Source organism: Chelonoidis abingdonii, chromosome 4 (assembly GCF_003597395.2).
Source record: "Chelonoidis abingdonii isolate Lonesome George chromosome 4, CheloAbing_2.0, whole genome shotgun sequence".
In the NCBI taxonomy this organism is placed as follows: Eukaryota; Metazoa; Chordata; order Testudines; family Testudinidae; genus Chelonoidis; species Chelonoidis abingdonii.
In genome coordinates this window covers 81,390,244-81,416,205 of record NC_133772.1, presented here as the reverse complement: position 1 = coordinate 81,416,205, position 25,962 = coordinate 81,390,244, and the positions used below count along the sequence as shown (strand labels likewise).

The following is a 25,962-nucleotide window of genomic DNA, read 5'->3' as shown; positions in this document are numbered from 1 at the left end:
TGACTACAGAGAGAAAAGTACCCCAAAATGTCAAGAAGTTGTGGGCCTAATCTTAGAAGGCATTAAAATCATCATGAGGAGAAAGACACAGAATACATATTTGAGCAGACACTGGATTCTTTGAAGAAGAAAGAAGGGTTGGATCACATGAGCACTGAAGGAAATAAGGCATATATGTTTAACCGTGAGAGGAATTAACCACTGGAACAACTTACTAAGGGTCGTGGTGGATTCTCCATCATTGACAATTTCTAAATCAAGATTAGATATTTGTCTAAAAGATATCCTCTAGGAATTATTTGGGGAAAAGTTCTATAGTCTGTGCTATACAAGAGGTCAGACTAGATTATCACAATGCTCCCTTCTGGCCTTGGACTCTATCAATCTTAGAATCTATGAAAAGTGTAAAGGCCAAGATCTGAGGACTGATTTGAAGATGACAAAACATGACTGCTTGTGTCCTGAATTCCCAGAGATAACAAGAAATCTTGTTACAGATCCAGGACCAAATGTGTGGTGATACTGACCACAAAATCGAATTGGTCATCTCTCCCTTCTCCAAAAAGCCCATAAGCACCATATACAAATACTTATACAAATCTCTGACCTTTTAACCCACTGCATAATTAATTCCATGTGCCTGTGAAGATTCTCAGCACCCAGAGCCAATAAGCACAAATCTAAGATTTTCTACTTTATCCTCCTACATTAGGATCAGGGAAGTGTACTTTTTTTAGACCTGAAACAGCCTGATTTCCTTCAGTGCCAACGGGCACACCAAATAAGGTCTGCGTCAGGATGATTACTGTCAGCCTACTATTTTTACTAGAAGCAAGTGCTTGGGTTGAGTGAATGTGATAGATGAATAAATGTCAGGGAGAACAACAGCCTTTGCTCAGGAAGGTAAGACATGGATGCGTTGATCATGATAAGTCCTTTTTATTCATAATAGCTTTTTGATACCAGAGCACTTTTTAAAAATGTAAATATTAACTCCGTTAAAGATAGAACTGTACAATCCAAAGCAAAATGTTACATGTTTGTGATACATAGGAACTAAGTAGAGACAATACTGTTTTTGTCACCAGAGTATTTCTTTGAATTAGCTCACATGAATAGGCTGATGAATGGGCATAAACCGTTCTGCAATAAACTATAAAACTTTACTTACAACTAATACAGAATCAGCAATACAGAAAACTAATAAAAAATGCTAAACAATCCAATAGTATGAGAATCTGCTGTGACGATACTATATAAACAATTCATAAAAGCACTATGTTGTAATTCAGTTAAGGATAGACTACGCATGACATACAAAATTGAAATCAAGAAAATGAAAACTTATTACAACCAACAATAGATTCACTCTACTCTCCCCCTCCCACAACATCCAATATTACCAGCACAACCACTACAGACACCAGAAAAAATACCAGAGCCTTAACTCTGTACCAGTGTGTATGCCAAGATTCCAACATACCCTTCCACAAATTCAACCATGCCCACCACTACAGACAGACTTCTTCCCATCCTCTCCAAATCCCTTTTGCAGTTATGTGAAACTGTGTGCACTAAGGCCTAAGAGGCTGCATAAGGAACAGGAAAAGTTACTGTGTTAAAGAGTCTGTTCCTCATGAAACTGTTCAGCAGCTCAAGAGCTCCACTCCAAAAATTGGCTGAACAGCAAAATCTTACATTTTCTAAGAAAAAAGGGGGGTGGGGGTGGTTATGATTTAAAAAAGGCTTAAAAACAAAATAATTTTGCAGTAACAATTAGATTTTTCTGTAGTTTCTGGTTCTGATAATATTGGACTAAAAATTTAGCTTGTTTTTCATTTTGGTAGTGTTTTGGGCTTCATAGTCAGATATCGTCTTTCTATTTGATTGTCATTTCTTAGGGACCATCAGAGGAACTAGTTAGCCTGTGTGCCTGTGTTCATTTTTTGACCATGTCCCTAGAGTAGCAAATATACTGTGTTACCCCTCAGTTTCAAATACTGGGAACATTACTGAGGACATACAACAAAAACCAATGTTCTATGCCTCTTCCAAATGATTCAGAAAAATTTCTGTACACAGCACAGAACATAAGTAGCTTACAAATCATATTCTCCAATGTTTAGGTAACGTGCATAAGGATTCAGTTACGGTGACTAACACTAATAAACCAAAAATTACCGCACTAAACAACAAACTCCCACCATGTGGAAAGTATTGCAGTTTGTAAGTTTTTAAGATGCTGGAAATCACAAAAAATCATGAGTCTCACAATATGAACTTTTTTAAAAGGACACTTTTTCCATTGATTAGCACTAGTTAACAAAATTCCTTGAAAATCTTCAGAAAATTCGAGTTTTACTTAGAGATTGTGTGAAAAATTTCAGACAGTTTCACTGTGCTGTTCATACAAAACAAAGTGATTGAACCCCTGTCTTAAATGCAAAAATAGTTAACTATTCTGAAACTACCACTCTCTCATAAGAGGAAAACCAACACCTTCTTAAACTAGGGCTTGTCTATAAACAGACTTTGTGCAGGACAAGCCAAGGTTGAACTCTGCAACCACCAGCTCACCGTGCACCAGCCAGCCATACGGACTCTACTACCTCACACCAAGTACACAATACAGAACTTTTAGTACACAGCAGCAGCGTCCACACAACCAGAAGTGTGTGGCAAGCCAGTATGGGGCAAATTCACACCCTGACATGCCACATAAGAAGTCTCCATCCAGACAAGCCCTTTGACAGTTTCTAGTCAATGATAAACCTTTTACTTGAGACCACTAATATTCATCAAAAAGTTATAATCAAGTAAAATTCCTAAGACCTTAAGGCCAGTTTCAGATGCAGTGACTGAGGCTATATCTACACTGCGCGCCTTACAAGGACGCATCTCTGCCACTGCAGGCTCACCATTGTAAGGTGTGCTGTGTGGCTGCTCTTTATCACTGGCAGAGAGCTCTCCTGGCGACAAAATAAAACCACTCCCAACAAGGTAGCTTCATCGACTGGAGTGCAGTTTCTGACAATGAAGCGCTGTACACACTCGCACTTTTCGTCGCTAAAACTTTAGTCATTTGGGGTGGGGGTGTTTTTTCACACCCCAGAGCGACACGTTTTAGCAACGAAAGTGCCAGTGTAGACACAGCCTGAATAACTGGGATCTAAGTCACTATGGATGGTAACAACTCCTTTCTCAGATCATTAGCTATTATTGGTTTTGCTGTTGCTCCTAGGTTTTATCACTTGGGTGCAGAGCAAATGCATATTGCTTTTGTCCTATGCACCATCTCATTTTTTGAAAGGAAATAAAACAGCAGCTTTTTGCATGAATGGCTGGGGACAGTATAATTATGTTGTTGTTTCACTAATTGCAAGTCAAAAATACATTGATAAACACTGTCAGATTTAATCTTTGAAAATGTGGGGGGGTAATTATTTTGATTGATTCTGTGAAAAACACTTAGTTTGTCCTATATTTTTTAATGTTCAGATTAGAACGGCTTTATGCACATCGGATTACATGGATATATATCTAGGTCTTGGCCTGATATTTGTATATGTTGCTCAGTTATATTTTAACTGTAAGGGACCCAAAGTGGGTATTTAATATTTAAAGCAATTGGAAAGTAATCTTCCAGAATTAGCAGTCCTATTAGTACTGCAACTGATTTTCTTGTTTAAAAGCTTCCTGCCGTAACCCAACCAACCTTCACATTACCACCACTTTACACCCTCCCCGCCATGTTTAAACCCAGATAGCTAGAAAAAATACTCTTCCTCTTCCTCTTCCACGGACTAAGAGAGCCTCTGTGTTAAAACTTCAAGTACTTGGATTAGGGTGAACGTGCCTTATGATGTAAGTGGTTGCCGCCATATGTCCTAGTATTCAGAAGCAAGTCCTGGCAGATGTTTGTGGGCTGCTCATCATGGTATTGATCAGGTTCACTAGGGTAACAAATCTCTGAAATGGTAAAGAGGATTTTGCTTCTAACAACTGGCGCTAACATTGACTTTTGAAGGTTTATTTGCAGGCTGAGGCTTGTGAAGAGTGACATGGTGGCTTTGATGGCTTCTTTCTGAGTGGGAGCCTTGAGGAGACAGTTGTCTAAATATGGGTATATTATGATCCCCTGCTTGTGTACGTGGGCTGCTGTCACTGCTAGAACTTTGGAAAACACTCAGGGAGCCGTGGAGAGGCCAAAGGACAGTATCATGTATTGATAGTTCCCAAAGACAAATCTGAGGAATTATCTGTGTACTGGATGAATAGTGATGTGAAAATAAGCATCCTGCAGATCAAGGGCTGCAAATCAATCCTCTCGTTCTGGAACTGGAAGGATAGTTGCTAAATTAACCATCTGGAATCGCTGCGTTTTGCCAAATTTGTTTAGGCTCCTGAGATCAAGAATAGGTCTCCATCCCCCAGACTTTTTCAGGGTTACAAGTAACGGGAATACCCATTCTCTCTGTGTTGTAGTGCCACTAGTTCTACTGCACTGAGTTGTAGAAGGTGCTCTACTTCCTGTCTCAGGAGGAGCTCATGAGAGGGGTCCCTAAGGAGGGACATGGAAGGAAGGTGGGTAGAGGGGATGGAGAAGAACTGGATAGTGTATCCTGTTTTGATGATTTCCAGTACCCATATGGCAGAAGTGATAGTTTGCCATATTGGGTAGAATGGTATTAGACAATCTGTAAATGGATGGTTGAAGGAGAGTTGTTTCAGCACTGGTAATTGGGGAAGTCTTCAAGCTCTTGACCAAACCTTCAAATTTTGATGTTATGGGGTAGGTTTTTGTGGTGCAGTGGGTTGAGAAGAGTTTTTTCTATGCTTGGATCGTCTTTATCTGTGCCTCTGGGAATCGTATTGTCTCTGGATCTGCATATAGGGAGCCTGTCTAGGACAGGTGAGGTGTAATACCTGTCCTGTTTATGTTTGGTTGCTGGTGTATATATGCCAAGAGATCTGAGAGTGGCGCTCAAATCCTTTTGTGAGTGGAGGGATTCATTGGTTTTACCTGCAAACAGTTTTGCACCTTCGAAGGGGAGGCCCTCTACTGTGGATTGCACCTCCCTTGGAACTCCGACAGGTGAAGCCAGGAGACTTGGTGCATTACAATGGTGGTAGCGAGGGACCTAGTTGCCGTGTCAGTGGAATCCAAATATCCCTGATTGGCCATATGGGCTAAGAGGTGTCCTTCTGAGATGTGCGATATAAATTGTTCTTTTTCCTCTTCAGGTATGCAGTTTTTCCATTAGGGCTTCATAATTGGTGATTCTAAATTATAATCTCGCTGATGAATAGCCCTTGCAGCTGAGTAGATCCAGTCTCATCCACTCTTTGTCATATGGGCTGGTCCTGGAATAATGTTGCCTGCCCCAGTCATTAACTGTGTTTACCACCAGAGAGTTTGGCTGGGGTGAGAGAATGAAAAGTCCAGCCCTTTCAAAGGGATATGGTATTTTTTATCTGCCCTTTTACAGGTAGGTGGGATTGGGTGGGGAAGACGACACTGCCAAATGGTTGTGGCAAGCTCAACGATTGCAGCATTTATCAGCAGGGTGATCTTGGAGGAGGTCGTTGTGTGGAGTACGTCCAAGAGCTTGTGCTATGATGTAGTGACTTCCTCGAGGGGTATTTGGAGCATGTCAGCTATCCTTTTAAATAGATCTTGAAACTGTTTGAAGTCATCATCTCCAATAGTAGGCGGCGGAGGCATAATGGTCTCATCAGAGGAGGAAGGATGGTTGGTGGCAGGAATAGCCTCCTGGTGCACAGCCTCCTCTGTTTCCTCAAAAGATTGCATTTGAAAAACATTGGGAAAAGCACTAGTGGACGTCCCCAAGGATATCTGGTCTGGGGGTGATGCCTAAGCTTCACTTGTGGCTCAGATCTGAGACTGCCTTGCAGAGTGGCTGGGATGAAAAAACTTCCCCTTCCTTATCCTCCTCAATGGAGGAGAGAGGGGCAGATGCAGCCAGTGGCAAGTGTGGTGGTGAAAACACCAAGGAGAGGCAACTCAGGTGCCAGGGCCAGTCAGGTCTGTAGGTATAAGGAACTGTTGAAAGTTTGGTGCTGGCAGAGACGCCTGCATTTCTGCGGTGGCAAGAGTTGCTGCCATACCGGGAGGTATTGCAGCGCCTGGGGAATAGGTGCCAACATCAACTGCACAGAGGAGGACACAGCAAGCTTCAGTGCCGATGCATCCTTGCTATGAGGCAAGAAGCCGGGAGCTGATGTCAGTGCCTCAGAAACTGCAGAGGCACATGGCACCAAGTCTTTATTTGGTGCTGACAGTGCCATGGTGGAATGGGCAGTCTTTTCTCTGCCTTCCTTTTTAGAGCTTGCCTGCTTAGAGTTTGTGGCTTTAACAGTACTGAGTACCGGAAGTCCTCGGGGGAACACTGCCTCTTTAGACATGGACTTGGTAAGAGAGGTAGTAGCTCTCCTCTTTTCACATCCTTTAGGAGACAAGTTCTTCCCATGCAGGATTGAGAAAGAGGGAGCTCTGCCAGAAGCTGTATTCAGCAGTCAGTCACCGGGAGAAGCTTGTGGCCCTGGGTCCAAAGCTGGACAGAGGGACTTCTCCATAAACTTTAATTTAAGGTCCCTTGCCTTTCTTATGCAAGCCTTGAGGCTGTAGAAATGGGTGTACTTTTGGGGTACATGTTTTCCTGTGGCACCGGACACATTGAGAGTGTCCATCCGAAAGTGGAATTGCCTCACAGCAGTAGAGGCAATGTTTAAAGCCTGGAGATCCTGGCATTTTGAAGAAAATATGCCAAGAAGGCTGAAACGATAAAAGGTTTTGTTTTGGTTTTCAAATGGGGAAGAAAAACAGAGAAAGGGTTTTATTAAACTAATCTATTATAGACTAACACTACTCTAGCTGTTATGTACTGCTAACATTAAGGTCTGAGGTAAATCAAGTGGGGCACAACCAGAGCGCCAACTTGGACCAACAGCGGTGGAGAAGGAACTGAGGAGAGGGGGCATGGCCACATAGCACTAATTAATCACCACTGCAGGCATGAGACAGGGAGAGCACATGTGCAGCCCAGCGAGGTACCACTGTCGGAATTCTCCAAATAGCGGCACAGGTACACACAATCACCTAAAGTGGAGCACCCATGGACTCCATGCGAAGGAGATAAACTTCCACTTACTTCAACTAGTACAGCATAAGTTTCAGAAACCTTGATGTGACATACCATGATACAATCCAGACTAATAAGTAGCTGTGTCCCTCTGGCCCTGTAACCAGAGTACCCTTTACAATGCCCTGCTGCTGTATTCTCTAACCTGGACTGCTCACAAACAGCCTCCAGCATGCAAGTCACTCCCAGCTCTTGCCAGCCTGGCTCTTACCAGCCTTAAAAATTACCAAAGGGTGACCCCAAACACGCCAAGTCCCAGATTTTCCCTCAGAAACATATGTCCTGTACTGCACAGCCCTCTCCTGGACAGTACAAATATACGGAATCTGTATTCCTTTAAAGGGGAAATGCACACAACTTGTTACACAAAATGGAGTTACCCAGACACTTCAGCTTGAACACACTAGATTAGATAAAACAATAAAACAAGTTTATTAACTTTAAAGAGGTAGATTTTAAGTGAGTACGAGAAACAAGACATAAAAGTCAGAATTGGTTACAAGAAAAATAAAGATAACATGTTTACTAATGCCTAACAAACTACAGCAGATTCAAGCAAAGTTTCTCACCACATGCTTTCAGCAGTCTTACTGATCAAACTTTTTAGGTCAGGACACCTCTCTCAGAGCCCAACAGCTGCTTTCTTTGTCTCTTCAGGTGCAGTGAATGCAATGGGTGGGAGGAGGATCCTTTTGGGTGTTTGTCCCTCCTTTTTAAAGTTTCAGTCTCCCTCCTGAGAAATATTTTCAGCTGAGATCCCAGAGACAAAAAGTCCATGAGGAAGGATATTCTCTGTTAGTTTTTATTTTGAACTTCCTTTGTTTTTCATTACTGCTTGATGACTGTTTATTGCTTAAATGCAAATTAAGGTAAGCACACATTCCTTCCTTTGCTTAGGACAAACTTGACTTCTGCCTGGACAGGGCTGTGAGGTATGAAACATGTGTAAACAACATCATACAGGGGAATCTTAAAACTTCACATACGTTTCCACACATTTTACCAGGACAATACTGACCAGCAAATTATGTTTCAAATTATACCTTACAAGGCATGCTTTGGACAAAGATTGTTACAATACTGTGTAGGGTGTGAATACAGAGATGTATTACATCACACCTGGCGTCAATTAAATCTTGATAGCAAATGTAGTAAAAGTAGCATAAGTGCCAGATGGATAATTTAATGAGTTACCTCATCAAAACATCTCTACTAATATGTAGTTTAAAGCAGTGCAAATTAAAGACAACTGTTAATTCTCACTTTTTAGCTTATGATTCTATATCTTTGTAGAACTTGCTTATCAAGAACTAGTTGACTACAAAAGGTATTTAAATATTTTGATTTCTAGGAAGTGATGCAATTTTATATTGCAGCAAAGCTATCCCTTTTATTCAAATTCCCCTATTGTTTCATTTTCGTCCTGGAATGTTCAGGAGTTCATCTTCCCTTACATTATTGGATGTATTATCAATACTCTATATCTGTATTTAACCTGATATTAAGAAAATAGTTAACACACAGCTCCCTGCAGCAAAGTGAAAAAGAGTGTCCAACTGTGTATTTCTATCTATTTTAGCAAAAGATTGTAAAATGTTTCTGTATTATCAAAATGGTGAAATAAATATGAAATGAGTACAAAACCTTTTATTCAGATTACTTTACTCCAAATAAAAAAGACTCTTAAAATATAGATGCTTTGATGTTAGCATCTCAGACTTCCTTTCACATTCCCCAGGAGAGTGTCACAATTTTTCCTTCTTTGTGCAAACAATTCTGAAGGCCCTGCTTCACAGCTGACAACCTTCTAGTCAGGGACTCCTGCTGTTCCTTTAGTGTAAATGTAACAGGTGAAACCCACCTCTTGTGAGAGCCCCCTTCCCCCCCACCCCCCAGTCAGGTGTGTATGAGGTCTTTAAAAGAGTCCCAGGCCTGGTACTGGTCTGCACCCCCAGAGCTTCCTCCCTGGAGGCAATGATTTTGCCCTCTTGCTCTGTTCTGGCCCGAGTTCAGAGCAAGAGGCCAAAATCAGCTGGGCCTCTTAACAGTTCAGTTCCCTTTCCAGGGGTTTATCACTGTCCGATTGCAGGCCTATGGAGGGGACCTGGGCCCGCCCACTACTCCATGTCCCAGTGCAGGGACCTTAAGAATAGCAGCCATGTGTCGCCATGCTCCTTTAATAAAACTGCCTTCAGTTACCTGGGCGACTTCCCCATGGACCCAACGTTCTCTGATGCTTCACTCTTAGCTCAGGGCTCTTCTGTGTTCAGGCCCAGAAGCCAGCCAGGAGCTTTTACTCGTTCCCCTGGTACTTGCTAGCACTCAGCTGTCCGTGGTGCTGCAGTCCCCTTTGGCCAACCAGGAGGACCAGCTGTACTCCTCTGGCTCTAGCAAGGACCTGCCTGTCTCTAGCTCCGCAGCTCCTTTTATTTTGGCCCTCCCTGCCCGACAGACTGCTCTCTGCAGCTTCTCTAGGTCACTCAGAGTACTTAGCTCCACTGCTCCTCTCCTGGGACAGGTATGGGAGGACCTGAGGGCTTCAGCAGGGAGCCCCTGGTTCTAGTCCACCCCATCACAGTAATACTCTAATTCATTTAGCTTTTTTTGGCCCCTTGTGATGTTGTATAATTGAATAGGACCAATTGTATCATTGTAGCTACCACTGTTATACAATTGCAACAAATCTTGTACAAAGTATATCATGTAAGGTATCAATGGAAAAGTTATGATTTTCTAAGTATGATTATCCTGTTTATATGTATATATCATCTTTGAATCTGAAGTTATAAATATTGGCTATACACTGGTATCTTAAAAGTCTTATATTCCTTGGTAATACCACCAGATGGAATGTGCATTAAGGCCAGACAGCTATGTACTGATGGCTCATCAAGCATTCACAGTGGGCCATAGAAGAAACTCATTCTGCCCAGATAACTCTTCCTGTTGGACGCCTTAGCAAATATGGACAATGGCTGCCCCTGTGAGTCAAAGCATGAATGGACATAGGATATGCTCATGTGACCCTGGACTTCATCATGGGCCAGTAACTTTCCACAAACTAAGGCTGACACAGAGGGCATCTATTTTAATTTTCTTTCCTCACCTCTGTCCTGCCTCGTGAACACCCCTCTCCCACTCAAAACCCCATTTGCCTGCTCAAAATGACAGCCAGCAGCATGGTGCAGCTCCAACCTCAGTCCCACCTCCTCTCCCGCAGCATAGTGAAACAAAGTTGTGCAAAATTTACTTGGACAGTGGTCACAAGAAAAAAGGTTTGGTTGGTATTCTCAGTTTATGTGAGGTAGACATCAGCACTGAATGCCATTAAGGTAATAAGACTACAGCTCCCTACAGGCTTGCATAAAAAAAAAAAAAAAAAGAAGACTTTGAAACCTTAACTGCTCCCAATTAGTGCAAAACCAAATCTGTTTTTCTCTACACTTTCAGCTAACCCGGAGCAGGGGGACAGAAATCAGAATAAGATGTTTTCTGAAACCACGCTGAAGAATCAAAAAACCTCACCAAAAATCAACAGATGGCTAGAGGTTGTTTTTGAAGTCAGAGAAGGAAAAAGACAGGCAGATATCCAGAGAGAGTACTGAAGTGGCCAGAGACAGTCATGGCCAAAGACATTGTAGAGAAATGCAAGGACATGAAAAGGCAACTATTGAATGCAATACAGAAGCAGACGCTCTTCTGGAGTGTCTGTTGCAAGCTGCCCTACCAACTATCCTGTCCTCTTAAATGGGACCCAACCATATTCTGCAATAGCAGATGCCCCCCAAATGTACCCCACAACTGTGCTCCAACATGCCATTTCCCTCCTTGGCCCCAACTCAGGGCAGCAAGAACAACCACACCTGAAAACCTAGCTCTTTTGAGCTATCAAAAACCCCTGGTAACTCTGAGCCCTGACACAATACCAGAAGGCAGAAAAAGAAATGCAGAGACAAGACACATACTTGCCTGTAAATTGGAGCTTCCTCCCCCACTATTGTGTGCTGTCATCCACTGCACTGTTTTACTTTACACTTGTGTTTCATTATTGTTTTAATCAAAGATTTATTTCTGGTTGATTTATTTTAAATTTTTTTAAAAGACAAAATCCATTAGAAATACATTAATAAAGAATCTGTAATGCATGATGTGACATGTTCGCCTCAGAGTACCACCTGGAACTGGGGTACCACTGAGCCCCCCGACCCACCAGCCTGGGCTCCCTATACACTGTACTGTTGTGACCAGCCTGCCAAACCCTCTCCCAGACTCTAGCGCACACATACAGGTAGGGACACACCCAGTTGCAGTTACATATACATAGCCCTTGCGTAGGAAGCCCTTTAATCAGCCCTTGCATAGGAACACACAGCTAAGGCACCTCCCAGTTCCTAAGGCACACCTCCACCCCTGGACTGTAAACCCAAAATTATACCATCTTGCACTGCACAGTGATCTGTAACGCGTAAGCTCATGAAATTCACCACCTCCCTCAACGTAGAGAGGAAATGTACAATAGCTTTTTGCCCCAAGTTATGACTCTCACACACTGGTTTGTGATAAAGCAAAAACAAATTTATTAACTACAAAAGATAGATTTTAAGTGATTATAAGGGACAGAAAATGGATCAAAGCAGATTATCTAGCAAACAAACAAAACATGCAAACTAAGCTTAATATACTAAAGACATTGCATACGAGTAGCAAATTCTCACCCTAAATGATGATTTGAGCAGGCTGCAAAAATTCTTAAAAGGCAAGCTGCACTTACAGCTTAAAAACCCCAGGTGTTCCTTTCACAGGCTAAAAATCCCTTCAGTCTGGGTCCAGCACTTCTCTCCAGTTCAGTCCTTGTTCCTTAGGAGTTTTCAAGAGTCTTCTTTGGGAGGAGAGTCAGAAGAATCTTGATGATGTCATTCCCTTGCCTTAAATAGCTTTTGCATATGGTGGGAACCCTTTGGCTCCAAGCTCCGTTCCCACGCCAGTCAATGGAAAAACAATGGCATTCCAAGATGGAGTCCAGTACCAGGTGACTTGGTCGCCTGCCCCTGTAGGGTCCCAGCAGCCAGGTGTCAGAGACTGTTTATAGCTTCCTCAGGAAGGCTCCCTGGTGGGAGATTATTTTGTTCTAAAACCTATTGGTTTTCTCCTAATGGCCTTGTAATTTGAATGGGCCCTTCCCAGCCAACGATCTAGACTGATAGTCTTTTGCCTAATGAGCGTTCCCCAGCTGTAAACGCATTTATGATACAGATACATAGTCAATATTCCTAACTTTGGATACAAAAATGATATATGCATACAAATAGGATAATCATTTCAGTAAATCATAACCTTTCCAATGATATCTCACATAACTTGCATGAAATACATTATGGTTATATCATATAATATTACTGTGAAAAATATGGGCTGCAGTGTCACACAAAAACCATGAATTTTCATAAATCGGATTTCTACAAAGAAAAAAAAAAACACACACATACAGACAAAATAAGGACTCCCATCCCATAACATGTCACTTCTATAGTCCATAAAAAAAATCCTGCAGTGTTCACAGTCTGTCTCTCTCCCCTGCATTTTCATGCCCCAAAGTCAAAATGAGGACAGTTAGGCACCCCTGATGGTACTGCCCTGGTCATTTATAATTTCTAGTGGACGCCTTGCTGGCTTCTCAAATGGCTGGGCAAATCTCAGCACCACACCCTCCAACTCATGATTAAAGCTTTCTTCCTTACTCTCACAAATATTGTGGAAAATATAACAATCAGCTATCATCTTAGGCAATTATTTTTTTGTGGCTTCCAACCTAGCTCATAAAACACCAACTTCCTTTAAGATGTCCAAAGGCACATTCCACTGTCATTTTGCAACTACTGATGCAACAGTTAAACAATTCCTTCTTTTTATTCAAGTGGCCTATGAATAACTTCATTAGCCAAGGAAGCAGAAGATAAGCCAGGTCTCCTAGGATAACTGGACTATTGCCATAACACTAATGTCCATAGTGATCCTGAGGGCAAAGTCTCCTTTATTCATTAAGGTTAACCAAGCTGAGTTCCAAAAGATCCTAGTATTGTAGGCCTTTCAAGACCATTCTGTATTTATGTTTGTGAACTCTACTACAGCAGTCTGCCAGGCCTTGGAGAATCATGGAGAAATACATTTCTGTTTACAAATTCCAAGCCTGGTGCAGGGAGCACACCATAGGCACATAGGTTCCATTAACTGCCCCCATACAGTTTTGGAATCCCGCATGTGCAAAGCCATCAGTAACCTACCTCCAGAGCATTACCAAGCTTTATAAACCATTGTATCAGTACCTTCTGCATGTCATCACACATCTCCATGACAATGGCATCAACAATCAATTTCCCTTTGACAAACTGGTTGGCTATGGATTTGTAACATTAAGGAGTGGACAGATTCCAGATGACAATGGTGACTGGCTTCTCAACAGCTACAGGATGCCACATGTTGGTATGCTGCCACTGCACCTCTGGGGCTAGTTCAGAACCTATTTCAAAAAAGGTTGCCTTCACCATCCTGAAACTCTGTTGCCTCTGCTGTCTGCTGAACAGTCCTTTCCCCCCAGTCAGCACTGGTTTCCGAAGCCCCGAAATGACACTGCACTGTATAAAGATGCTCCATGAACAACTCGTCTAGTAGCAGTTGCTTGATGTTGCCCTCCTCCTCCTTGTCCTTCCACCTCTGCTGCTGCTGCAGGAGCAGGAGCCACTACTGCAACCATGTCATTTGCTACAGAGTGAAGTCCAAAACCAAGGCCACCTGGCTCAGAGAGCTCAAATGAAATGCAAATGGCCTCTGCATATTCATGGTTGCCAACAGAGTGGTACACAGAATTACTGGATCCATGCTGGTCAACAACAGTTAGCCTGCAAAGACAGAGAGGATCCATGGGGCAGAGGGAGTGGAATCATGGGATTTTTGGAGTTTGACCCCAAATTCCAGAATTAAGATGGTTTTTGCCTGGCTTCTACTATGCATCCCACAATATGCAGCTCAACAGCAAAGCAAAGAACCATGAGATACCCTCCCACAATGCAATTTGTTTAGAGTGCACCAAGCCCCTGCCATCTGTACACAATCATGAGAACTGAAAGAGGGCACAGCTGTCCTGTGTGCAGCTTGCAAATTGTGCACCAACTAGTACATATCAACTCAGTGCAGACTAAACCCTCTGTACAGACAGAGCCTACATCTAGCAAACTCACTTATATTATCACCTCAAAAACAACAAAACTAACAGGTTTTCATTCCAAGCTAGAAAGTAGTTTTATCTGTTGTTACAAATCAGACAGTTGGACTTTCTGTACCCATACATTCTATTTCATTTGAGTAATTCTATGTATTTTATTCTAACGTAAAGATCAGAAGTTATTAACTAAATCTTTAGATGTAATTTAACTCAGCGAATGTATGGAACACTGCCACCAAACATGAGAACGATAAGATTTTGAAAAGTTGTTACATTTTGGAAATAATAATCTTCTAATAGTGTGAACTGCATTAAACAGAGAAGGAAGAAAATACTGGAAGATATAAACACCCAACCTGGATGCAGTTTTAGGACATTAAAAGGAATTGAGTAAAGAATTCTTTATTAATAATATGGGTTAACAAAGAAAACAGTCTTGAAATGGATAAAACCTAAAATCATCTGGAAAAAAAGAAAAAAAATCCTAGAAGATTTTAGATACACTGACACTATCTAATCGACATCAACAGATGCAGAACAAAATCTGAGGATCAGAAATCTGAGAGCCAATATCCAACAGAAACAAGGGTAAGCGCCCTGTCAAGGTATTATTTCCACTTTGAACTTTAGCGTCCAGAAAGTGGGGACCTGCATGCACCCTTCTAAACTTAATTCCTAGCTTAGATCTGATAGCGCTGCCACCAACCAGAAATTCCAATGTCTGGTACAGTCTCTGTCCCCCCAAAACCTTTCCTGGGAAGCCCAAGACCCAAACCCCTTGGGTCTTAAAACAAAGAGGAATAAACCATTCCCGCTCCTTTCCCCCTCCCAGATTTTCCCCTCCATGGGTTAACCGGAGAGATCACTGTGATTTAACTCCTTGAATCTTAAAACAGAGAGGAATTAACCTTTCCCCCCTCCTCCCCTTCTTTCCCCCCCACCAATCCCCTGGTGAGTTCAGATCCAATTCCCCTGGGTCTTGCACAAGGAAAAAAAAATCAGATTCTTAAAAAAGAAAGCTTTTAATTAAAGAAAGAAAAAGTAAAAAATCATCTCTGTAAAACCAAGATGGAAAATGTTTACAGGGTCTTCAGCTTTACATAGACTAGAGGGACTCCTTCCCCCCAGCCTAAGTACAAGTTACAGCAAACAGAGGTAAAATATCCTTCCAGCAAAATACACATTTGCAAATTAAGAAAACAAACATAAAACTAAGTCGCCTTTTCTAGCCAGTACTTACTATTCTGAACATGAGAGACTGTTTGAAAGAATGGAAACAGATCTGGTTGCACGTCTGGTCCCTCTTAGTCCCAAGAGAGAACAAAGAACAACAACAAAAAAAAAAAAACAGCACAAAACAAAGACTTCCCTCCACCAAGATTTCAAAGTATCTTGTCCCCCGATTGGTCCTTTGGTCAGGTGTCAGCCAGGTTCACTGAGCTTGTTAACCCTTTACAGGTAAAAGAGACATTAACCCTTAACCATCTGTTTATGACATGCCCGCTCCAGCCTCTCCCCGAAAAAGGCTATAAAAGCTGAGGTGTCAAGAAAGAGCCTCGAGGGATGCTGAATCCACCAAGAGCAACAAAATCTATGCAAAATTTAACATTACACTGAGAGCAGCCTAATCCCTCATCCACTGATTGCCAGGAACCAGAAAAAGTTGTGAGATTTCATTTAAAAGATTGGCTCTCTTTTTCTTTTATTAATTATCTCAAAGTTACCTTGTTGGATCTTCACTCCTTCCAGCAAGATCCTAAGGAACTGAATGCTGGGTTTTACTGAGGCTTTGTCTACACTACAGACCTTACAGAGGCACAACTGTACCACTGCAGCTGCGCCGCTGTAAGGTCTCCCCTGTAGTCGCTCTCTGCCAGCGGGAGAGAGCTCTCCCACCGGCATAATTAAATCACCCCAAACGAGCAGCAGTTTCATGCTAACATAGCACTGTCCGCACTGGCGTTATTGTAACTAAAACTTTTGTCGGTTGGGGGATTTTTTTTTACACCCCTGACCAACAAAAGTTTTACTGACAAAAGTACCGGTGCACACAAAGCCTAAGTAATTTAATATAAAAGTTTTTTCTTTATAAATCCAAGCAAGACGGCTTAAGAAAAATCCTAAAAATATATGTTAGAGGATAGCTGCCCTCCAAAGAAGTGAGGGGTTCTACCTACCTGACAGGCTCCACCGGGGGAGGGGGGGGGGGGAATGAGGCAACTCAGCTTCACCTAGAACTAATTACCTCATAGAGTAACTGGGAGGCAGTAAATTAGACAGGGAAACACACAGACATGATCTCCCTGGGAGGGGTGCGGGGGTGTTGGTTAGAGAACAGAGGTTCCTGAGAAGAGGAACAGTTTTCAGAACAAAGAAAGAGAAAGTTTCCAAGGGGAGGTCTTCTCAGGAGGAACCTGATGAAGGGAGTTCACCAGGGAACCAAGGAAAATACTCCTAGGTGGGAGGGGCACTGAAAAGGAAGAGAAAAGATTGCCAAGTCTCAGTGGAACCTAGCCCCTCCCCCCCCATGGAAGGACTTCATCTGGTAGCAGCAGAAGCCCCAGATCAGAGGAATTATATGCTGTTCCAAGGAAGGGCTGTTGTGGTTTGACTGCTGTGAGCATCTTAACACAGGAGGAGAGACCCTTCCTCATCTGATAAGAGATCCTGGCTCCAGAAGAGGGTTCTGGGTCAGGATGGCCTTTCTAGTAAGGGATCTAGGCATAAGTGGAGTTGATGAAGTACGGTTAACTCAACCCCCTCCCACTCCAGATAGAGACAGTCGGGTGGACACCTACTGTATGATATTCCACATCAGAACATTAGAATGGCCATACTGGGTCAGACCAATGGTCCATCTAGCCTAGTATTCTGTCTTCTAACAGTGGCCAATGCCAGGTACTTCAGAAGGAATAAACAGAACAGGCAACCATCGAATGATCCATCTCCTGTCATCCACTCCCAGCTTCTGGCAAACAGAGGCTAGAGACACCTAGAGCATGATGTTGCATCCCTGAGCATTTGGCTAAAACCCATTGATACTCCTATCTTCCATGAACTTATCTAATTCTTTGTTGAACTGTGTTATAGTTTTGGCCTTCACAACATCTCCCAGTTGACTGTGCACTGTGTGAAGAAGTACTTCCTTTTGTTTGTTTTAAACCTGCTGCCTATTAATTTAACTGGATTTAACCTTTGGGTTAAATAAACAAGACTTCTGAAGAGCTACTGTTCAATATATATCAGCCTCACCGGGCATACTGAAAGTTCACTAGGGAAAACTGAGGCACAGATGTAATGGCCACCAAAGAGCATTCCTCACAGCAAGTTCTTTTGCTATTATAAAAATAGTGCTTTCAAAACAAAGTAATAGAAAATCTCAAGAACAACATTTATATAATATGGTCAGTCAAAATGTAACCTTTTCTCCTTTGAGAGTTATTTTGGTGTGTGTTCAGAGTATTTAAAATACTAGAGAAATTTAGTAACTCATTTTATAAATTTTAAAAGAAACTAGCGGTGATTAATTTTCCGTATAAGTGCTTAGCCTCAACACAAGTCTATGTAGAATACCTGAAAGATGGTACGTTGTGAACTTATATGCCTAGAATATCTTGTGCATCCAGACTTGATTTATAGATCTTTTCCAACTGTTGAATACATATAAAATTGCCTGTGGTGAATGCATAAAAAAAGCCATTAAGAATAATTAAATGTCTGCATGCAAGAGTGCTGTCCAAAGAAAAAAATACTCAGTGTAAAGAACTCAGTACTAAAATTAGTAAACTAATGCTCCATAAACTCAAATCAAAACAAGATTATAATACTGCCAGTCAATACTGGATATTAGTATTCATCAAACTTGTTAAATCATGTTTGTGAAATTTGAGCTAATCTAACAGGCACTATGGCAAATAAATAAATTTGAACCCCATTCATGCTTACACTATGGTAGAAAGGTAAAATGTCCTATTTTCTGACACTACCTACTATTTTTGGTAAAGTAAAGCACACTGGCATTGGTATACAGTATCTGTTACAAAGAGCGGAGACTTTCTCCTTTATGAATCTGTATAATCGGTTAGCATATATCCAGAAAATACACCAATTTTTTTTCCATTTTATAGCATAAAATCTATATAACTACACGCCCTTTCTAAAATTAATTTATAATTGGCAGCATGACTTATATTTCTATAATTTAAATCATAATCAAACTGCTTATTATAGATTTTAATATTTCTAGAGAGTTACCAATTAGCACTACAGTAATATTCCTGGCTACAGCCGGGTCCTGCTTTGCCAAGCAGTCTAACATTCACAAAGTAATGTTACAGAAAATAAGTGAGACAGCAGACTGAGTTCCCTACATACCACTTGTTTCAGATAACTTTTAGAAATTTTCTGTGATACATTAGCAACTCAAAAAAAATGTGCTTTGAAACTGTAAATGATCGATTGCTTTTATTAATGGCTAGCAGAAGCCAGTCTCCCATTGTTTATTAATATTGTTTCATTCTAATTGAACATTTATTAAGGGGAATTAGTATTGAAACAAGACACCAAGACAGCATCTGAACAGCCAAATCAAGTTTTAGGTTATAAATATTCCATGTCTATGTACTCCCAAGCACAGATAGGATTCAAAATGTTTTGTTTTCTCAGTTGGGGGCAGGGGCAGGACAGGTACATGTGTTTCTTTCAGTTATTTGAATTTATAGCCAAAAAATAAAAATCCTCACTTTAAATTTCCTTCTTAGTGACACTCACTATATCCTCCATCTCTCATCATCTTTTCTCTGGTCCACTGTTTGTCTCCTCACCTACATATATTTTGCACATTTTCTTTGACCTCTCGCCACCCATACCCATTAGAATGGGTTTTCTGACAATGAAACGAAGAATGCTGTCTCTCTTAAAGCACTCAGTTAGCACTCCAGAAATCTCACTGCTGTTCCCAGCTGCGCCGCATACTTCCTGTATGAAATCTCTGTTTTTCAGTTCCCTATCTCTAAGCAATGACTCTCCTTCTTCACAGGGGTATCCTGACATGCCTTAAAGACAGGGACAAATAGCCTGAATTTGATACAGTGGAAAACAAGAAGACAATAGATGCAGAGCTATGTAAAATCCTCATCATCCAGCTCCTCTACCGAAAATAACTCCAAATAACCTGTTGTATACAATTTTGAACTCACTCTATCTCAAGTATTCTGTACTCTTTGCACTCAAATATTTTCATGAAGATAGAATATTTGAAAGGTTAAAACAACTAGAAGAACCATTAGGCTTAGGGCTAATTGGAAAAAAAATATCAAAAAATTTTATGAGTTTTCACAGAAAATATTCCAATTTTTCGACAACCAGTTCTTATTACCTTATCTTTTAAATTACCTAAGAAGTTTAAAAGGATGCAGTAAGAACATCAGGGTTATGCCTCTTACAAAACAAGAAGAAAGGTATATAGGCCTAATGTTCAGAAGTGATCAGAGACTTTGTATGGCTCAATTTCTGGGTACCCAACTTGAGATACCTTACAAGATGCTAAATTTTTAGAGAGTAGGTATACTTTTTGAACATTTAGTCCTTTTTAAAGTTATCTCACAACGGGCACCAAAAAGGGTGAGCGACCAAAAATCTCTCATCACTATTAAAAATCTAGGTAATAAAATAGTCTGTACACCTAAAGAGAAAAGGTGGAGTTAGTGGTGACTGGGACGGAGGGGTGGTAATTAGTGACTGGAATCAACTGTCATTGGATGACTAAAAGAAGGGAGTGGATGGAATTGTGAACTCTTAGTGGGCTTGGTTTGCTCAAATCCAGCAGATGCTCTAGCTGAAGGAGGCTACTTCATCTTATCTTTGTCTTCACAATGTTAAATTCCATTAGTTAGTAAATGTCTATGATTAATATTACAAACAGGCAATTGGTGTTTGAGTATCAAGCATCAGTATTAATGTATCTGACTCAACATGATAAAGCTTAAGGAAGTGGAAGGAGCAAGTGATTTAAATAATGAAAATGGATAATTCTTCTAAAGAAGTAAACAGCAAGAAAAATTAAAGTAGCAAGACTGAATAGGTTACTATTCATCTCCAGAAATGCAGAAAGTCAGTTTCATCAGTGTTTAAAAACAAATATGCCATTAAATTAAACTTTACTGATGTAGAAAAATCAGGACATTGAAGAGTTTGAGAATTCTGCTGATCCTGCGAGAGATATTTTTGATAGTGTGTTATTTAAGTCGCTGTTCCAAGCTTTCCGGCAGCTCCGTCACCATCAGATTCATTCAGGAAAATTCTCTATTTTTGACTCCCAAAAAATGGCAGAGATCAATTGGTGATTATACCATTAAGAAAAAGTGAAAGGCAAAGACTTGAACTTGATAAGACAGTTATAACCTTCTTTTATGCCAACATCTCCTTCAAACATTTCTTTCAATTTCTCATTTTGTTCTACATTAAAGCAGTTCTCTGGATATACTCCTCCAGACAGTAGGTAGCTTGTAAGTCCACTAGTAGATGCTGCAAGATGAACAAAAGGACAAATTGAAGAAATATTTAGAAGAATCAAAACTGACAATATGGTCAAACACAATAATGTTTAAAGCAGCCATACAGGGAAAAATATATTCCTTTTTAATGCCATTGGGTCTATGCCTGAAAAGAAAAAAGTCACAGACTATTCTATCCAAGTTGCTGATGATGCCATTCAAGAATGCAGAGAAAAATATGACAAGGAGGTCTTGTCATTGGCACAGACAAGAAAAACAAGAACACTTCAAAAGCAACCATGGAAGTTTAAAAGTTCCATAACCACTATCAGCCTCAAAGTTAGTTGACAGAAGAAAGGATTGATGCCCTAGTTTCCCAATGATATGCAGTAGGAACTCTGAAAGAAAATTTCATACCTATTTGCATCCAGTATTGTAATTTGCACTGAGCACCACAACTCAATCAAAACACAGCATGCATTTCACACAAGGGACTCTACAGAAAGGCACAAAAAAGTTAGAAAAGCAAATGAAGATTTGTAGGTCCTGTCAGATTACAGGCTCATGACACTCATGGCATAGTTTCAATGGACATTTGGCTTGAGCTAATTAAAGAAGAACTGGAATTGCACAATGAAAAGAAATTGAGAAGGTATGGAACCTTTCCAATACTTAACCAACATGGGTGAGCCTGAATGCAAAGATGTTAAATTGAGCCTAAAACAGGAAAGAGACTGTGCATGGCTAATGAAACATAATCCTGAAATTTGTTTATTCTTTTCTATTATTTAGAATGGGAAAACCAGATTTCTATCCCCAGACTTACAATTGCGAACATTCCCTCAGGTCAGTGTGTAAAATTATGGAAGTAAAATCCATGGAAGAGAAAATAATTTAATTCAGAAATTTGCCAGTTTTTATGAAGCCTATAACACTCTCTCTGCCAGTTCAAAAATCTGTCAATTATTTGTTTTTAACTGCATTCATATTAGTTTGATCAAAAACAAGATACTGAAAAAAATAGGTTGGTAAAAGTATATTGGTAGCTAAAGATAGATAAGAGTGGTAGATCTAACTAATTAGTAGACTGATGCATTCAATTGTGGATTTTTTATTTACTTAAGAATTGCAAGCTTTTCATTTTTGACAGTAGCTCTGCCTTTTTATGTTTTGGGAATAAATATACTTACAAAGCAAAGTATACAGTACACATTTTACGGTTCACTTTGTAAAACTTATGAGTATTTTCCAGGTTTTTTCCCCTGGAGGTGAGGGTTTTCAAGTGTGGAGAAAAAAAATATTAGCCACACTAAATAATGTGATCCAAAGGCACAAAATAAGTAGCTATTTTACTCTTTAAGCTAGAGATTGTTAGAAGCTCCACTTATTGGGACTCCAGCCACATAATCTGCCAATGTAGATTTGGGGGAGTTAAAAACAAGAGCCACACATGCTTGATCCCAATGCCTCTTTTTTAAAATCTGATATGCAGAATTCAATGTAGTACTCCAAAAGAGGTCTAATTAATCTGCAGCAAAATCGACTAGTTAGCTTAATTTTACTAGGAGTTCTTCTGTTAAAACAACTCAATATAGCATTTGACTATTTGAGATAGTGTTGCATTACTGATTCATGCAACTTGTCCATTATAATAAAGTCCATTTTTGTACTTGTAACAAACATTCTTAACTAACCCAGTGTTGCTTCAACTTTCATATTCTACAGACCACTTTTCAAGAAATCCTCTCTGAATTCACGTCTCCTTCCAACACACGCTTGGCTCTCAAAAAGTTTAATTTTGTAGACCACCAATGGACACAGATCAGTTTGAGATATACAGAAGCTAGCCAATATTCCTCTAGTCTGTATTTGTACTTTTGATTATTCCTTCTCTAAAAGAATTATTTACTCACTGAAGTTTTAGTAAATTATTTTGGTTTCAGCCCAGTATTCTCAGTTCATCAATGCTGATCTGAATTTTAAATAAAATTGTTCAAGAATGTGATTTCTCCTAGGTTTATATCATACTAAAATTTCATTTGCAATTTCACATAATCTCCCCTACTCCCTCCTGCAAGTCATTCACTAATAGTGAAACTCATCAATAATCTTTAAGTAACATTGGATCCAGAATAGACCCTACATGACTCTCTCCACATAAAACCTTTATTAATCACTTTGTGTCAGACTTTTGAGGCCAACTGTATAAACAGTTTTAGCTAGTCCCCATTACTTGTTTCCTCTATGAAAGTGTTGTGCAGAACCATATCAGTGACCTTACTAAAAATCAAGATATACCAAGACTACTGCATTTCCTTTATCAACCAAGCTTGTTATCCTAACCAAAGAAAAAAATTAAGTTTGGCATGAAGAACTCAAAAAATGTCAGTTTGACATTCTTTGTTTTTGATAAATCCATGTTGTCTATTATTTAGTACCTTATTTTCTTCTAGATGCTTACAGTTACTGAAAAAATCAGCAGTCAGTTTGTTCCAGCATTTTACCACGCACTGAAGATAAAAAAAATATTGGCCCTTAGGAAGTCCTTTTTTAATTCTCTACCTAATTATGATATGTGATGTGTATTCTTGACCAGTATTCTGGAATCTCACTTGTCCTCCAACAGTTATCAAAAATAAATAGTTAATGGTTCTGATCAGGCAGCATGGTCAAGTGGACTGAGCAGAACTGGAATTCAGGGACTGCTACTTTTACTTAAGGCAGATGACAATTTTTGCACACCTAAGGGTAGGTCTACATTTCAAGCTGAGAGGGTGATTCTCAGCTTCAGAAGATACACTCGCATTAGCTTTCACAGAGCTAGTGAGCTAAAAGTAGAACATGGCTCAGTTCATCTGAGGGTACGTCTACACTGCACGATTATTTCGAATTAGCTTAAACCGATATTACAAAACAGAATAAAATCGGTTTAGCGCGTCCACAGTGGGATCACGAAATCGATTGTTTGCGTCCATGGTCCAAAGCTACCATCGATTTCAGGAGCGGTGCACTGTGGGTAGCTGTTCCTCAGCTATCCATAGCCCACTTTACGAGGTTGAGAAACATCAGTGCCTGATAGGGCAGATAAAACATAAGCCAACCGGTGTGCAGCTGGGTACCAGACTCACCCCCCTCCTCATTGTGAAGCCGCAACAGAAACCCTTGGCCATATCGCGGAGTGCAATAGAGCAATCCATCGCCAAGACATCAGCAATCAGGACCCACTGAAAATCCAAAACGGTAAATCCTTGACGCAGTTGTCAACAACCTCCGTACACTTCGTGCTGACTAATAACTGAACAATGAACTGCAAAAGCAGGAAGGAGAGAGGAGGCAGCTAATATCTGAGCGCGAGGACAAGCGATGACGAAATGGAAGCAGAATCTCCCAAATCCGCAGCCCCAGCGTTTGGAGCTGACTGCCTAAATAACGGGCCATCTTCTAATACCCATTGAAACGCTAGAATTGGGCACGGGAAACAAAGCACAGACGGTGGAGCCAGCAATTGTGTAAAAACGTGTGGAAACGAAATTCGCAATGGCGCGAAAACTTTCCAAGCGTAAGAGCCTTTCTTAGAAAATTGTGACATACTTCCCACTGCAACACTAAAACGCCAAATAATGCAAAACATGAGAAGCAAAGCCCTCACAGTGGAGAAGCGATTGCAAATAGCCCTCTGGAAAGCTTGCAACGCACAGACCAGCGTAACCGTATCAGATCGAATTCAATATTGGAGTGGGCAATCTACTGTGGAGTGAGTCTGCTGTGATGCATAGCCAAAGCAATCTAAGCATCTGGCTTACGAAAAGGTTGAACCGGAAAACGTGCAGAAGTGAAGTGGATGGCTTGCTGCAATGGGTTCCCGAACTGTGGTGGAGCCCATAAGATGAACCCAATCCCTATCTTGCCCCAGAGCGCCAAGGGAACCACAGACGAACCGCAAAGGTGTACTTATCAACTGGTGCTCCAAGCACTGGTGAGAACCAACAAGGACTTTCACCAATCCACCCGATGAAGATGGTCAGAGAAGAGTTCATGACGTCTCGAGCGCTCTCAAGAGCACTAAAGTCTGATTAAACGAGATACTGCAGCAAGGATAACTTCCCAAGACAGAAAAATACCATTGGGATGATGAAAATGACCTGTAGTATATCCTGATGACCCAGCCTGACCCTTGAGCAGGCTCATGAAGCCCATACACTGGCAGACCTGACAGTGAGTCAGGAGACTGAATCAATACTACAGCCTAGCAAGTGCCGAGATGGTTAGAATGTGCATATTGCGAACCGATTAAAGGAGCGACAATGGCGATCAGTATCTACATACCGCTCAACCTACAGCCAAACAAATGTCACCCGCTTGGCTAATTCATGCTTGCTGGTGCTCCACAATCTTTGTAGAGACTAAAGGGAAGACATTTATGCTGGTGGAGAAGGCTGAGGCAAATCAAACCTGGCCGCTGAAATACGAGCAGACCAGAACCAAGGGCGATAGAAAAGCACACCTGGAGGACACTGCGCATCAGACGAAGCACTTAAAACAGATTTCAGCACGCCCAGGATACGGATACGACAACTTCTGCTCCCCTATGATGAATCCCTCCGACACTTGCAATGACTTATTCAGTGTATAGCAACCCAGCCCCCCCACTTATTTGATTACAGGTTGAACGAAGGAAAAACAATCATTCTCGATTAAAAAGAATCATTTAATTATTCATATAATTAAGTAATATGCATCGCTTAAAATCAAGTGTTTATTCCCATACTACTTATCCCGTAAGACAACCCACCCTCCCCCTTCTCGATGTATACTTATTAACAAAAGGAACTATAAAAAAAAGCAGAGAATTAGGAAGGTATCCCTGCTAGCTAGTAACTTTGGAAAGGAGGGGGAGTAGAGGAAAAGGTCCATATAACACATTGTAGCGAAGTACATAGACCTTTACCTGAAATCTCCAGGGGTGAGGCCAGTAGCGCTGCAGAAAGCTTCCCCACAACGATTCTACAACTCTGGGTGAGGAATGATTAGGGACGCTCGGGCTGGCAGGAGAGTTACAGGGCTGCAGGTGCGGCAGCATACTACT

The 25,962-nt window shown here is 40.9% G+C and overlaps 1 protein-coding gene and 1 long non-coding RNA gene across 27 annotated transcripts in view; both read right to left on the bottom strand.

The window, feature by feature from the left end:
- Nucleotides 1-25,962, bottom strand: part of GPHN (gephyrin) — a 648,985-nt gene that overhangs the window by 599,380 nt on the left and 23,643 nt on the right. The window lies entirely within an intron of this gene.
- On the bottom strand, nucleotides 20,766-21,367 carry LOC142046768 (uncharacterized). Its single transcript, XR_012655780.1, has 2 exons — nucleotides 21,294-21,367; nucleotides 20,766-20,907 (listed from the first exon to the last, which is right to left on the bottom strand). It is a non-coding gene; the product is annotated as an uncharacterized LOC142046768 (long non-coding RNA).